Source organism: Callospermophilus lateralis, chromosome 4 (genome assembly GCF_048772815.1).
Source record: "Callospermophilus lateralis isolate mCalLat2 chromosome 4, mCalLat2.hap1, whole genome shotgun sequence".
NCBI lineage: Eukaryota > Metazoa > Chordata > Mammalia > Rodentia > Sciuridae > Callospermophilus > Callospermophilus lateralis.
Window position 1 is genome coordinate 112123845 of NC_135308.1, and position 14260 is coordinate 112138104.

Consider the following 14260-nt stretch of genomic DNA (forward strand, 5'->3'; position numbering starts at 1 on the left):
TTTTCATACAGGGTCTCAGAAGTTGCGGAGGGTCTAAGTTGCTGACTCTAACTTGTGATTCCCCTGCCTCAGACTACCAAGTCACTGGGATTACAAGGCATGTGCCACCATGTCCAGCTTTTTGTTGCTCTTCTTGTCTTGAATTTATATTTGGAAAGTTAAAATATAATATCAAACTTATGTGTATTATATTTTCTGGATATGCCCTGTTTATAAAACTACCTATCAAAGCAATGAAAGAATTCTTTCAACAAATATTTTTTGAGTGTTTAGTGTGCCATGTGCCAGGTAAAATGTTATGGTCTAAGTTTATAATGGTTAGGGTAAAATATCCTCACAAGAAGACAAACTTTGATATTTGTATAACTTATATGATTTTGAAAGATCCAGAAGTTAAGTTTTCATGAATATATATGTACCTGTGGTAAGTACTACAAAGATGAGGTATATGGAATTATGAAAACATATAATGGGGGAAATTTAGGAGACTAAGTAGAGAAGAAACTTTTTCCCGTAAAGAAACAATGATGAAACGGGAATTTGAAGAAGTAGTATGAGTTAACTCTGCGAAGTTTTGAGCATCTGAATTCTGAATACCTGAGCAAGTGGATCTATCTAAATCAGGATGCTGTCTAAAACATTATATATGGGTTGCTTGTGTGTGTGTGTGTGTGTGTGTGTGTGTGGGTGTGTGGGTGTGGGTGTGTTGTCTCAATTTGAACTCTCGACTGTTGTGCATGGTAGACAAGCAAGCACTCTACAACTGAGCCACATTCTAACTTGAACATTATATCTGAGCTATTGTAAAATAGATACATACATAGATACATAGAGCATTTAGCTAGTTAATTTGTCTTGAGGGTTTTGTAATATGTGAAAATTATGTTCTTTTATTTTAAACTTATTTTTTATTCTGCTTTGTTATATATGACAGCAGAATGCTTTACAATTCATATTACACATATAGAGCACAAATTTTTATATCTCTAGTTGTATATTCACACCATTTGTGTCTTCATACATGTACTTATGGTAATGTTGTCCATCTCATTCCACTGTATTTTCTATTCCCATACCCCCTACCTTCCCCTCCTACCCCTTTGCCCTAATGAATATTTTATTCAGTGTTTGTTATATCAAGCTTTTTTATGAACTTCCAACAACATTAACTAACTTTATCAATGGTCCTGTGAATCAATTTTTCCTGTGAAACAAATTTTATGCAAGGAGATGATACTTCAAGTGAGAGAATGATTCAATTTTTTCATTTTTCTCTATATTATATAAAACAATAAGTTAAATTGATTTCCAACACAGATGCCTAAGCAAACTATATTGGTTTCCATTAAACACACACACAGCAGAAATTTAATGGTTTAATAATAGGAATTTATTTTTTGTCTCACAGTTTTGGAAGCTGAAGTCTATAATCAAGGTGTCAATAATATCATACTCTCCTTGAAATCTATAAAGGAGAATCCTTCCTTCTCTTTTTCTAGCTTCTCACATTACCAGAAATTCTTTGTGTTCCTTAGATAAATAACTATCCAATCTCTGACTTCATTGATTCATGGCTATTATGTGTTTTTACATTGTCTTCCCTCTGTTCTTGTCTGTTTTGTGTCTATATTTTTCCTTCTTAGAAGGACACCAGTCATTCTGGAATAGGGCTATTTTTCATGACTTGACTTTGAGTACATCCACATAGACTGTATTTTTCACTGAGATCACATCACAGATATCAGAGTTTAGAACTTCGATACATCTTTTAAAGGGACACAGTTCATTCCATGGAATGGTTAATCTGCATTGTCCACTTGACTGGATTGAGAGAAGCCAGGCAAATGCCTAGGATTAAGAGTTTTCTGCGTATACATATGAAAAAGCTGTATATATGAAAGGTTTCCATTGGCATGCAGGACACCACAATGCCCACTCTAAACATGGTCAGTACTGTCCAACAATCTTAGGGCCTGAGTGGAACAAAAGGTGGAAGAAGGAGGAAGACAGAAGCCTATGTAGTGGAAGATTTTTTTTCAAGCAATTTTTTCATCTATTGCTGCTTCCATTGGCCATGGATATTGGACTCCAACTCCTTCACTCTTCCAACAAGGATCTTACCAACAATTTTCCAGGATGTTTCCAGGCCCTCAATCTCAGACTGGAGCTACATATTTGGTCCTTCTTGTCCGGAGGCTCCAGCTTATTAGGTGGACGAGCTACTGGTTCCTCTGGCTTTCCAGCGCACAGATGGCCATTGTTTGACTCTCCGGAATCTGATTGTGTAAGTCTACCTAATAAGTCCCCTTTTATAATCTTACATATACATATTCCATTTCTCTAGAGAACCCTTACTCAGATACACTTTGGTGCCAGGAGTAGTTCTATAGAAACAGAATGGTAAAGATGAATTTCCTTAGTTGGTTTGGGATTTCTGAAGTTGGCTCTCTAAATTCACTAACATGGAGAGTAATGATAATCCATTGCATGAACTGTTTAAAGCACTGAGTAAAGTAAATGAATTCAGAAGTCCTAATTACCACTTGTGTGAGAAGAGAAATTTAGTGGCTCTGTCCATGATACTTTTGAATATTCTGGAAAACTAAGGAATATAATTGAGGGGAAAGAGAGGAACCAGAGACGGGTAAGCGAAAAATTAAAGATGGAGACCAGGCAGAGATACATGTGAGAGTTATTTGTCAGAGCTGACAAAGAAAGACCAACTCTCTATAGCAGAGAGAGGCAAAACGGGCTTGGGTTCTGGGACTTTTATGTGGCAGACTCAGGAATCAGAGCCTAGTGGGTCCTAATGTGGGTGGTTAGGGGTTGGATTGGTATGAGGAAGTGGTGAGCCTTTCTCAGAAACACCCTTGGGCAGGAAAGCGAAACTTTTTCCTTAAAATGGTGGCTATCACTTAAGATAGCCATCCAGATGCTAAGCAAGGACCTTATAATAACGATGTTGGCTGGAAGCTCCTGGTTTCACTGGTCAAAATAATATTGGAGAAAGAAGAGCTCAAAGATTCAATTGCTCAGCTCCATATGTGCATAACCAACCTAAAGTCTTCTCAGTATGCTCTGAAGGAGACACTTTTCTCCTCTAGTTATAGGGTTAAAATTCCAAAACCAAACACAAATTCTCATCTTGTGATTGGCTAAATTAGTGTCTCAAAGTATGTCTGCAATTGAAGTAAGGGCGTTGATTGGAAAAGAATGGGGTCTTGTAAGTTGAGATGGGGTTGTATGGGAGGACCTTTAATGAGTCTGGGGACATTGAGCTTTACATTCTGAAGGATTTATTTTGCCAGAGGAAGTGGCCTTCCCACTCTTAGTGATCGTAGCATGCCCACCCCCACCCTGAGGGAAATAATCGTGCATCACCATAGAAACAGTAATGACCTTCTCTGATGCAGTTGCTGTGTTAAACAATGTTGATACCCTTCAAGTCCCACCCTCACAACCTTCTTTTGCTTCTACACCTGTAACCAGACTGCAGTCTAAGCAGGCCCCTAGAGGCAAGGTACACAGTGTGACCCATGAGGAGTTGTACTATACTCTAAAGGAACATCCTGATTTTCTACTTCACAGAAGCAGAGTTCTGGGGAACATATATGGGAATGCATTTTTAGGATGTCGGGTAATGGTGGAAGGAACATAAAATTAGACCATCTGAATTTATTGATATGGGCCCATTAAGCAGATATTTTGGATTTAATGTAGCAGCTCATAGTGTTAAGAAAGGTGCTAATAGTTTATTTGGTTGGTTGGCTAAAATGTGGATCAAATGATCGCCTACTGTAAAAGAGCTGGGAATGCCTAATATTCCTTAGGTTACTGCTACAGATGAGTTTCAAAGCCTCAAGAAAATTGTCATGTAAGATTTTCTCCTACACACCGGGTGGGTCCAAATGTGTCATTCACTAATATAGATTTACAATGGTAGCACCAGCATCCTTGAAAAACTCTGTCATTGCTCTTTCCTTTATAACAGAACTTACAGAGGGGGTTAGAGTCACTGAATTGGGAAACTTATATGTGATTGGCACACTTGGATCACAGAGTGGCAAGGAAAAAGCAGTGGCACTCAACCACAAAGGTGGTTCATTCTTACCATAATGGCCTCAAAGAAGAAACAATGAACACAGTGATCCAAAGCATGTAGATTTACCGCATTGGCTTATCAATCCCAGAAGTGAAATAGATAGGAAATCCATCAAAATCTTATACAGAATTTGTATAAACAGAAAATTTCAGGACAATGTACAAAAGTTTGCCCTGAATGTAATGCAAGGGAATCAAGGCCCCTAAACTAATTCCCATACTTGAGTCAATTAACAGAAGGTCAGTTCCCTTGAGGAAGGACACTGATAGACACAGTAGCAGAAAGTTTTACTCTTAATCTTCCTCTCATCCTTTCCCAAAGGAGCCCAGGGTCTTCTACCAGAGTGACTGTACATTGAGGGAAATGAAAAATCAGATCTTTCAGGGACTAGTGGACATTGGTTCTGAACTCATATTGATTCTGAGAGATCCAAAATGTCACTGTTGCCTTCCAGTTAAAGGAGGAGCTTATGGAGGTCAGGTAATCAGATGAATTTTAGTCAAGGCCCAATTTATAGTCCATTGTGCTTCTGAAACTTATTCAGTGGTTATTCTCCCATTCCCAGAATGTGTAACTAGGATACATTATACCTGACCCTTGGCAGAACCCCCCTACCCCAGGTGTTCAGAAGACAGATGAATCTTGGGAAATGACAGGTAATTATAGAAACCAATTCAGGTAGTGACTCCAGTTTCAGCTTTTGTACCCAATTTGTTTTCCTTGCTTGAGCAGATGGACACATCTCCTGGAACCTCGTATGCAGTTATTGATCTAGCCATTGCCTTTTTTCTTCAACCTATTCATAAGGTCCATCAGAAGTAAGCTTTCGGCTGGCAAGTCCAGCAATACACCTTCATGTCTTATCTCAGGGATAAATTAACTCTTCAGCCTTGTGTCAAAACGTCTTAGTTTGCAGAAATCGTGGTTTCCTTTCACTTCTCTAAGGGGTCACACTAGTCCAATACATTGATGTCATTATGTTGACTGGTTGAAGTGACTGGACTTGTTAGTGAAACACCTTCATGTCAGGGGATAGGAAATAAATCCTACTAAAATGTAAAAACTTTCTACTTCAGTAAAATTTATAGGACACTGGTGGTATGGCACCTGACAAGATATCTCTTGTAGGGTAAAGAATAAGTTGTTGCACCTGGCCCTCCTATAATCAAGAAGAAAGCACAATGCCTGGAGAGCCTATTTGGACTTTGGATACAGCACATTCCTCAATTGAATGCATTACTCTGATTCACCTACTGAGTGACTTGAAAATCTACTAGTTTTGAGTGGGGCCCAGAATGATAGAAAGCTCTGCCACGGATCCAGGCTTCTGTTGCAGGCCACTCTGCTCCTTGTGCCATATGGTTCAGCAGACCCAATGGTAGTTAAGATATCAGTAGCAGATAGGGATGTGGTCCAGTGCTTTTGGCAGGCCCCCATGAATGCATCACAGAGGAGACCCTTGGGATCTTAGAGCAAAACCTTGCTTTTCTCTGCAGACAACTACTCTCCCTTTGAAAAACAGCTTCTGGGATGCTACTGGGCATTAGTACAAACTGAATGTATGACCCCGGACCACCAACTTACCATGAGACTTGAGTTGCTCATAATGAATGATGAATGGGGTGTTGTCTGACCCACCAAGCCATAAAGTTGGATATGCACAGCAGCAATCCATCATCAAATGGAAGGTATGTACTTGACCAAGCTGATGGGGTTCTAAAGGCACTAGTTATGTGAAGAAGTGGCCTGAAATACCATGGTTCTTACTACTGCTACAATGTATTTTGATCCCTACCATGAACCCATGGTTTCATCGATATATGCTATGATCATTTGAGAGAGGGAGAGAATACTAGGACCTGGTTCACAGATAATTGTTCATAAATACCCAGGTATTACCTAAAAGTAGACAGCTACAGCAGTGCAGCCCCTTTCTTGGACATGAAGGACAGTGGTGAAGAGAAATATTCACAGTGGACAGAACTTCTGGCAATGAACCCGGCTGTACATTTTGCTAGGAAGGAAAATTAGTCAAATGTGTGTGTGTGTGTGTGTGTGTGTGTGTGTGTGTGTGTGTGTATATATATATATATATATATATATATATATATATATATATAATGGTTGGATGGCAGGCACTTGGAAGGAAATAATTAGAAAATTGTTGACAAAACATTTGGGGAAGAAGTACGTGGATTGACTTCTCCAGACTGGTAAAGGATGTGAAGATACTTGTGCCCCAGTTATGTAAATGCTCATCAAAAGTGACCTCAGCATAAGAGGTAATAAATAATCAAGTGAATAAGATGACCTGGTCTATGGGTAGCAGCCAACCTCTTTCCCCAATCATCCCTGTCTTTGCCCAATGGGATCATGAGCAAAGTGGCCATGGTGCCAGGGATGGAGTTTATGTATGAGCTCAACAACATGGATTTCTATTCACCAAGACTAACCTGGCTATGGCCTCTGCTGAGTGTCCAATCTTTCAGCAGCAGACACTGACACTAAGCCCCTGATATGAAGTTATTCCTGGGGTGATCTGACATTGCCCTGGTGGTAGGTTGATTATATTGGATCATTTTCATCACTAAAGAGGTAGTACTTTGTCCTTACTGGAATAGGTACTTATTCTGGGTATGGGTTTGCTTTCCCTGTAATGTTTCTGCCAAAATTATCATCTGTGGATTTAAAAATTCCTATCCAACATCATGGTATTCCACACCTTATTGCTTCTTACTGAAAGAATTCACTTCACAGCAATGGGATAATGCTCATGGGATTCATTGGTCTTACCATGTTCCTCACCATTCTGAACAGCTGGTTTGGTAGAACAATAGAATAGCTTTTGGAAGATATAGTAAAAGAACTAGTGAAGTGACAATATCTTTCAAGGCAGGGGTAAAATTATCCAGAAGGCTGTATATGCTCTGAATTAGCATCCAGTATATGGTACTCTTTCTTCCCTAGCTAGGATTCATGGATCTAGGAATCAAGAGATGGAAATGGAAATGGTACATTCTTCATTATCACTAGGACCCACTAACAATTTGTTTTTCTTTCTGTTCCCACAAGACATGTTATGTTCTCCTGATCTAGTTCCAGAGGGGGAATTCTTCTTCCAGGAGGCAAAGTGATTCCATTGAAATGGAGGTCATATATTTACTACCAAATGTGGAAGCTAAAGAGGAAAAAGGAAAAGAAAGATGTGTGTGTTGGGGGGTGGTGGATATAATGTAAATTAAAGGGCAATCAGAAGAGGAAAGGGAGCAGGGGCTGGGAGAAGGCAAGAGAAGGGAAAGAACTAGGGAGTGATATTGGCCAAATTATATTGTAATATTGTATGTATGTACAAATAGGTAACAGTAAATCTCATTATTATTATTGTGTATAATGCACCAATTATGTATACTGCACCAATAAAAATATAGAAAGAGAGAGAGATTAAAAACAAAATTCTTTCCCCAGGCCTCTGTGGGCTCCTCATGCTTGAGTCAACAGGCTGAAAAGGGAGTTACGGTGTTGGCAGAAGTGAATGAACCAGGTTACCAAGGGGCAATTGTACTATTGCTCCACAATTGGAGCTCAGGAGATCCCTTAGAGTTTCTTTTAGTATTACCATGTCCTGTCATTAAAGTCAATGGAAAAGTACAACAAATCAATCCAGGAAGGGATGACAAATGGCTTAGATTCTTCAGAAAGGAAAGCATAGGTCACTCCTCCATGTAAAAACCAAGACCTGCTGAAGTGCTAGCTGAAGACAGTGGGAGTTCAGCAAGGGTAGTGGGAGAAGGCAGTTATAAATACCAGCTGTGACCATGAGACCAGTTAGAGAAATAAAGATTATAATTTTCATAATTATTTCTTTCCTATTTTGTTAAAATGTTATATATATATATATATATATATATATATATATATATATACACACACACACACATATATATACACATATATTAAGTGAATATCTTTGTTTTCTTTCCCTTTTCCTTTATTATTTAACAAAATGTTAACTGACAATACATAAATGTTGTCAAATCTACATTATAGTATTTGAGTTGTGAGATGCCAGAAGAGTAAGCATCACTCAAAAACTTTATCTCCTATTGTGGGGAAGAAATTAGTGTGTTTTCAGAAGGAAACTAGAGTTTGTATGTAGGATGTTGTATGTTTGTATGTAGTTTGTATAGTTATGTCATGTTAGGCAAAATTACAATCTTGTTATATTTATTTGGAGATTGTGTGTGGTTTTGAAGAGATACGATTAGGTGTCAGATGGACAAGGGGTGGACTTGTGATGTTAATCTGAATTGTCAACTTGATTGGATTGAGAGAAGCCTAGGAAATACGTAGAATTAAGAAAATTCTGGGCGTGTCTATAATGGTGTTTCCAGAGACAAATGGTATGGGGGACAACAAATTGAGGGAAAAGATGCATCCTGAATGTGGGTGGTACCGTCAAATAGCAGCCCTGAATGGAACACAAGGTGGAAGAAGGAGGTAACTGCCCTAGGTGCAAGCTTGATTTTTCTGGAGCAAGTGCACCTATTGTTGCTGCCAGTTCCTCCACTCCTCCACTGAGGACTCTCACCAGCAATTCTCCAGGGAGTTTCCATTTATTTAGTATCAGATGGGGGCTTTATCATTGGTTTCTCTTTTTTGAGGCTCCAGTTTCTTGGAGTTTGTGGTTCCTCTGGTTCTTTAGCCTGTAGATGGCCACTGTGGAACTATTCAGTTTCTGATCATGTAAGTCTATCTAATAAATTCCCTCTTATAATAATAATTCTATCTATTTTCTAGATATCTAGTTATCTAGATATCTTGTTAGTTTTGTTCTTCTAGAGAACCCTGATGAATACAACTGATAGCACAAACATTTTTGCATTATGCAAAAAAAAATGGCCATAAATATATCTCCTTCACAGGGGGAAAAATTCTTAATCTCTGGTCTACATAGATCAATAGGGTTATTGATAATTTGGGAAATATTGCAAACATAAACATAGTCATGAATGTATGGAGATGTTTGACAATAATGTATATCATTCCATCACATTGTGTAATATCAAAATATTAGAAACAATCCAAAGAATTTTCCATAGGGAGTTGCTTAGAGATATTGAAATTCATCAGTCACTAAAATGGAATTCTGATTTTTGTCATTTTAATTAGTAGAGAAAATTTGTTAAGTAATAGTGATATAAAATTATATAAAAAGCTGAAATACACTAATCAGTTTCCTATTGGTAGACGATATGATAAGTACTTACTATGTCACATTTAATCCTTACATTAACCTGGTGAGGTAGTATTATCTCCATTTTACAAATAGACAATAATTATCAAGATTAAGTAATTTATTACCCTGTCTCACACAGTGCTGAGTGGAGGAGACAATCTCATCAGCTTTGTTCCTGTGCAGGGACTCATTGGATAGATGCTATGGACCACATGTTAATTTTAGACAGCAGTAATTGAGGAGATACTCTAGGTAGTGTGGCTCCACCCTGGGAAAATGTACACGTGTATCTGTGTGTGTTTGAAAGATGGAAGCATATATAATGAAAGGTGGAAATGGGGAAGAGACCAAAAATTACTGAGTAGCACATACTTAACAATACCCAAAACTTTGCAAACTATCTTATAGAAAGTGTGATTTAATATCCTCTTTTGTCTTAGGGAAAATAAAATAATCTCAGAAAGAAGTGAAAAGTCTTGAAGACAACTGAGTAGCACATATTTAACAATACCCAAAACTTTGCAAACTATCATATAGAAAATATGATTTAATATCCTCTTTTGTCTTAGGAAAAAAAACCCAGATAATCTCAGAAAGAAAAGTCTTGAAGACAAAAGTTTGCAAGTGAATGATTTATTTACACACAACTCATATTGTTTTACTGTGTAATCTTAGAAGGATTTCCCCATTCCCTCATTCCGGTCACTTTGGCATGTGACAAATCTGCTGTCACAACTTGCTTCTACAAAATTACGTTTGTTTCAGAACAGGAGGCAGAGAGAGAGATTGAGGTGCAGGATTGGTAATAGCTAGTTTAGAAGGGCTGAGGGAATTTTTTGATCTGCCAGGAGAAAGAATGGTGGGGTGGGGAGGGGGAGTTTTTCCCACTTCTGTCTAATATGGTGAAAAGGCAGGGTGACTTGGAAGGATTCATGGTCCTAGTCTCACAGAGAAAATACTATTCACAACTCAAAGTGCTCATTAAGCTGCTAAAGTAAAAGGGGCCTGGGAACTCCTCGCACGAGAAGGCAGCGGGATACTGACAGTAACAGTCAGTGGATGGATGTAAGTATTCAGCTACTAGGAAGCAATTGAATCTTTGAAAAGCAGTTCATGATTAGAGCCCAGCAGTTTTGACACACTGCAATCAAGCTGTAAAGAAACACAGCGTAGTACGGAATAAGCTTATCGAAAGAATAAAAACCAAGTACAATCAGGCAAAGCTGGGAGAGCTGTTAAAAGAGAAAACCAAATTAACCACACTAATTTGAGACAGCATTGTTTTTAGTTAATTCCTCTATTTGAGAAGAATACATATTAGATGAATTAAATCTTTTCTTATATGGGTAAAAATAAAACAACTTAGAGGAACAAAAACACTCCAAAGAGAATTGCTCTTAAATTAGGGATGAGGAGGTAATTCCTTGTAGAAATACAAGAGATCGGGTATCCTTAAAATGATTTTTTTTTTTATACAGGATAGTCAATTGAATTATTTTAGGTAAGATATGTCTGTGATCTAATCATTTGGTTGAAATTTTCTATTTTAGACAAAAGAAAGATAAATAGATTTCTGACTATGGAAACAGAGTCATGAATCTATAGGTGAGCTTTAGGTTAGCACCAACTCATAGCAATTATTAAAATGTACAAAGTGACTACAATGTGACAAGAAATATTCTAAGCACTTTTTCATATTATTTACTCCTCACAAGAAGTCTAAAAGATTATTAGACTGTTATTAACTTCTTGAAGAGAAAACACTGAGGCCCAAGTTAGTTCAGTAATTTGCCCAAGGTCACACAGTTAGTACATACTACAGCTGCGATTTTGACCCGGGCAGACTGTCCCAGGATGTGGGACTCCGATTACCCTACTACCTTGAAAGTAACTCAGATAATTAGGTGTTGCCAACATATGTTTGTTTCTCTTTGATAGGAAAATACTAGAAAAAAAAACCCTCTAAAATAAAGAAATATAGGAGTTTTAAATATGTCCACCAATGATTTGATATTATTCTTTTCAAAAAGTGGAACCTGATTGTGCTCTAGAGTTTGGGCTGGCCTTAGTGATTTGATTGTTTTGCACAGATTCAAAAAGAGGAAATGATCACGTGAGACTTCGGAGACCAGCATAAAAGATACTGTGGCTTTGCCTTTCTCTCTTGGGCCATTCTCTCTGAAGAAGGCAGATGACAAATTAGGAGGACGCTCTAGCAGGCTTTGGAAACACTTACATGTGAGTACGAACAGGGGCCTTCTACCAAGAGCCAGGAGAAATAAATTTATCTTTGAAATCCCTTCTATAGCTTAGTCAAGGTTTACCAACACCCTAACTGCAGCCTCATGAGATACAGCTCTGGTAATCTGTTCCAGGATCCCTGAACAACAGAAACCATGAGGTAGTGAATTTTTATGGTTTTCAACCCTTAGGTTATGTAGGGATAAATTGCTAGGCAGCAATTAATAACCAATACAGTACCTATGAAGATATATTTTACAGTCATCTGACGTCTTACAAAACATAAAATAGATGATACCTGTTCATAAATTAAAATCTGTGAATCTCCTACATTTTGATAAGATCAAAATGCTCTAAAAATTCAGGAATATGTGTTACAGAAAAGGGCATAATAAATCAAAAATTATTTATCAAAGAAAGGAATTTTGAAGACAAATTCTGATATAATTTTATCTTTTGGATTTCTATTCAGTTTTGATTTTTTCTCTTTAAAGAGAATGAATTAGTGTTTTATATTTTGTCAGTCACACATAATTCTTCTAAGTTGAAGACTGGACACATTAATTCACAGCAATATAGATGGTAGGTGTCTAACCTAATTAGTTATTTGTAGTGTTTAGACTCACCTGCATGTGTTTTTCTGGGACATTCTATCGGGAGCTGCTTGCTTAGTGTTATTTACATTGTCTGTTTCTCTCAGGAAATAAAGTGCTCAACAAATTTTGATTACCTTCACAGATGCTTTGAACAATACCCTTCAGGGATCATTGTCTTAATCCCTGGTTTAGAGGTTGATTCACTAATAAAACATGTGCTTGAGATGGGAAGCACAAAAACGTGGTTTCCACATTTATATAGGAATATAAAATTAACAATAATAAACTTTTTCATAATCACATCCTTGGATGGAGACTAGGTCTCTCTGTACCTTAGGATATGGAGTTCTTGTGTATAAGGAACATTTAGGGAGTTATTTGCAGAACTTTCAATGAAATTTTCTCAGACTATCCCATGAGAGTAGCTTCTATTACTGCATCAATTTTAGAAGTGAGGAGACAGTCACAGAGAAGATGTTTTGCTCCAGGACAGATAACTAGTAAGTGGAAGATTACAGATGTAAAGAGAAATTTTCAAGTCAGAATTCCCTGAGACTTCTATTGTAACTCTCTGGAAATCATTCTTTTTAAAGAATATTTTTGAATTCAGAGAACTGATTTCTGGAAAGTTCTTAAACATTTAAATGTCCATTGATGCTTACCTATGTGTTCTATTGCTAAGGAAAGAATCCCACAGAGCCCAGTACCATTTGCTGGCCTGCAAAGAAGGCCTTCAGGCTCTAATCCCCTGTTGATTTCCCCAGAGATCATAAGCAGCACACTGACCCTCTCTGCATTTCTGTTTTTCTTCATCTGTAAAGAGAGGATGCTCTTAAGTGCTGAGCTGCTTGCTGTAAGGGCCAACGGATAAAAATTCTTGCAAGGCTTTTTGCAAACTCAGCATGCAACATAAAGTTAAATTCAAACTTCTCATTAAATTTTCTTGATCCTTGTATAGTATTTTTGAGACTCAAATGGTTTTGTTGAGAAACAAAAAAGAAGCTGAGGTTTTTTTTTTTTTTTTTGCAAAGAGTTGCTTTTTAATAATTGTACTGATTGTGAAACATATCAATTGAAGTGTTAAGGGGGGTTTTGCATTTGAATATTGTCATCATCATAGAAAACATGATGACATTAAAACACAAGCTCATTTCTATCTTCTTTTACTGTGTTCGTTTATTAACATACTTGTTCAATAGGTGTCACATTAATCCACATCTAGGTCATTGCTATGATAACAAGGTGTTTTGCTGTGAACAGAATGCCAGGTTATAATCTCTTACTAATTACTTCTAAGGATAATATAGCTACCCTGGGGCTATAGTATCTTTCACACTTATTCTGGTTGGCAAATTACTGATCTATGGTGCTGGGAATGCTAGGAAATTTTACCTGTTGTTGCGCCTACAGAGACCTTAATTAAAGCAGTAGAGTTTATCTGTGTGTCTTTGACACTAAAAGAAATATGCTGCTGAGTTTCCTTTGGAGACTGTAGGCATCTTTGACATTTCTCACTACTACTTCAGTATTGACTTCTCCTGATTTTCAGGGAACACACTAATTTGCTTTAGAAGGACCATCTATAGTTTTGGCAGCTTAAAAAGCTCAAGAGGCATGGGGGGAAAATCTAAATATGCATATGTAGTATTTTGAAGGTTCATCTTAAGCTGTATTTTATTTTTGCATTGACTTTTGTCTTTTCCTTTAAAACATTGCAAAACAGTAAATTCTAATTACCCAAGAGTCCTAGATTTGGTTACTCTGTACAAGGACTGGATGGAAGTGAGGAGCCTTCTAAAGTCATCTCTATGAGATATAATGATGGCATGTCCCCAAATCATTTGTATTTCAGATTTATCATTTACAAAATGTAAGAAAATTTGCATGACATTTTATCCTAAAATGAAAGGACTAAAACTTATTTCTTATTGTCTATATAGTATAAAGACTTTTATTTAATTTGTCAATTTGTTTATGTAATTACTTGGGTCTTACTGGGTGGTAGGTGTTGTGCTGGGGATACAATAGTGGATAAAACATACTTTCTTGACCCTCATGGAACTTACATTCATAGAGCTTAGATAT

The 14260-nt window shown here is 37.3% G+C and overlaps 1 pseudogene; it reads left to right on the forward strand.

Annotated features, from left to right (window-relative positions):
* The first annotated feature begins 2074 nt into the window (after window positions 1-2074).
* Window positions 2075-7236, forward strand: LOC143398508 (uncharacterized; annotated as a pseudogene).
* The last annotated feature ends 7024 nt before the right edge of the window (window positions 7237-14260 follow it).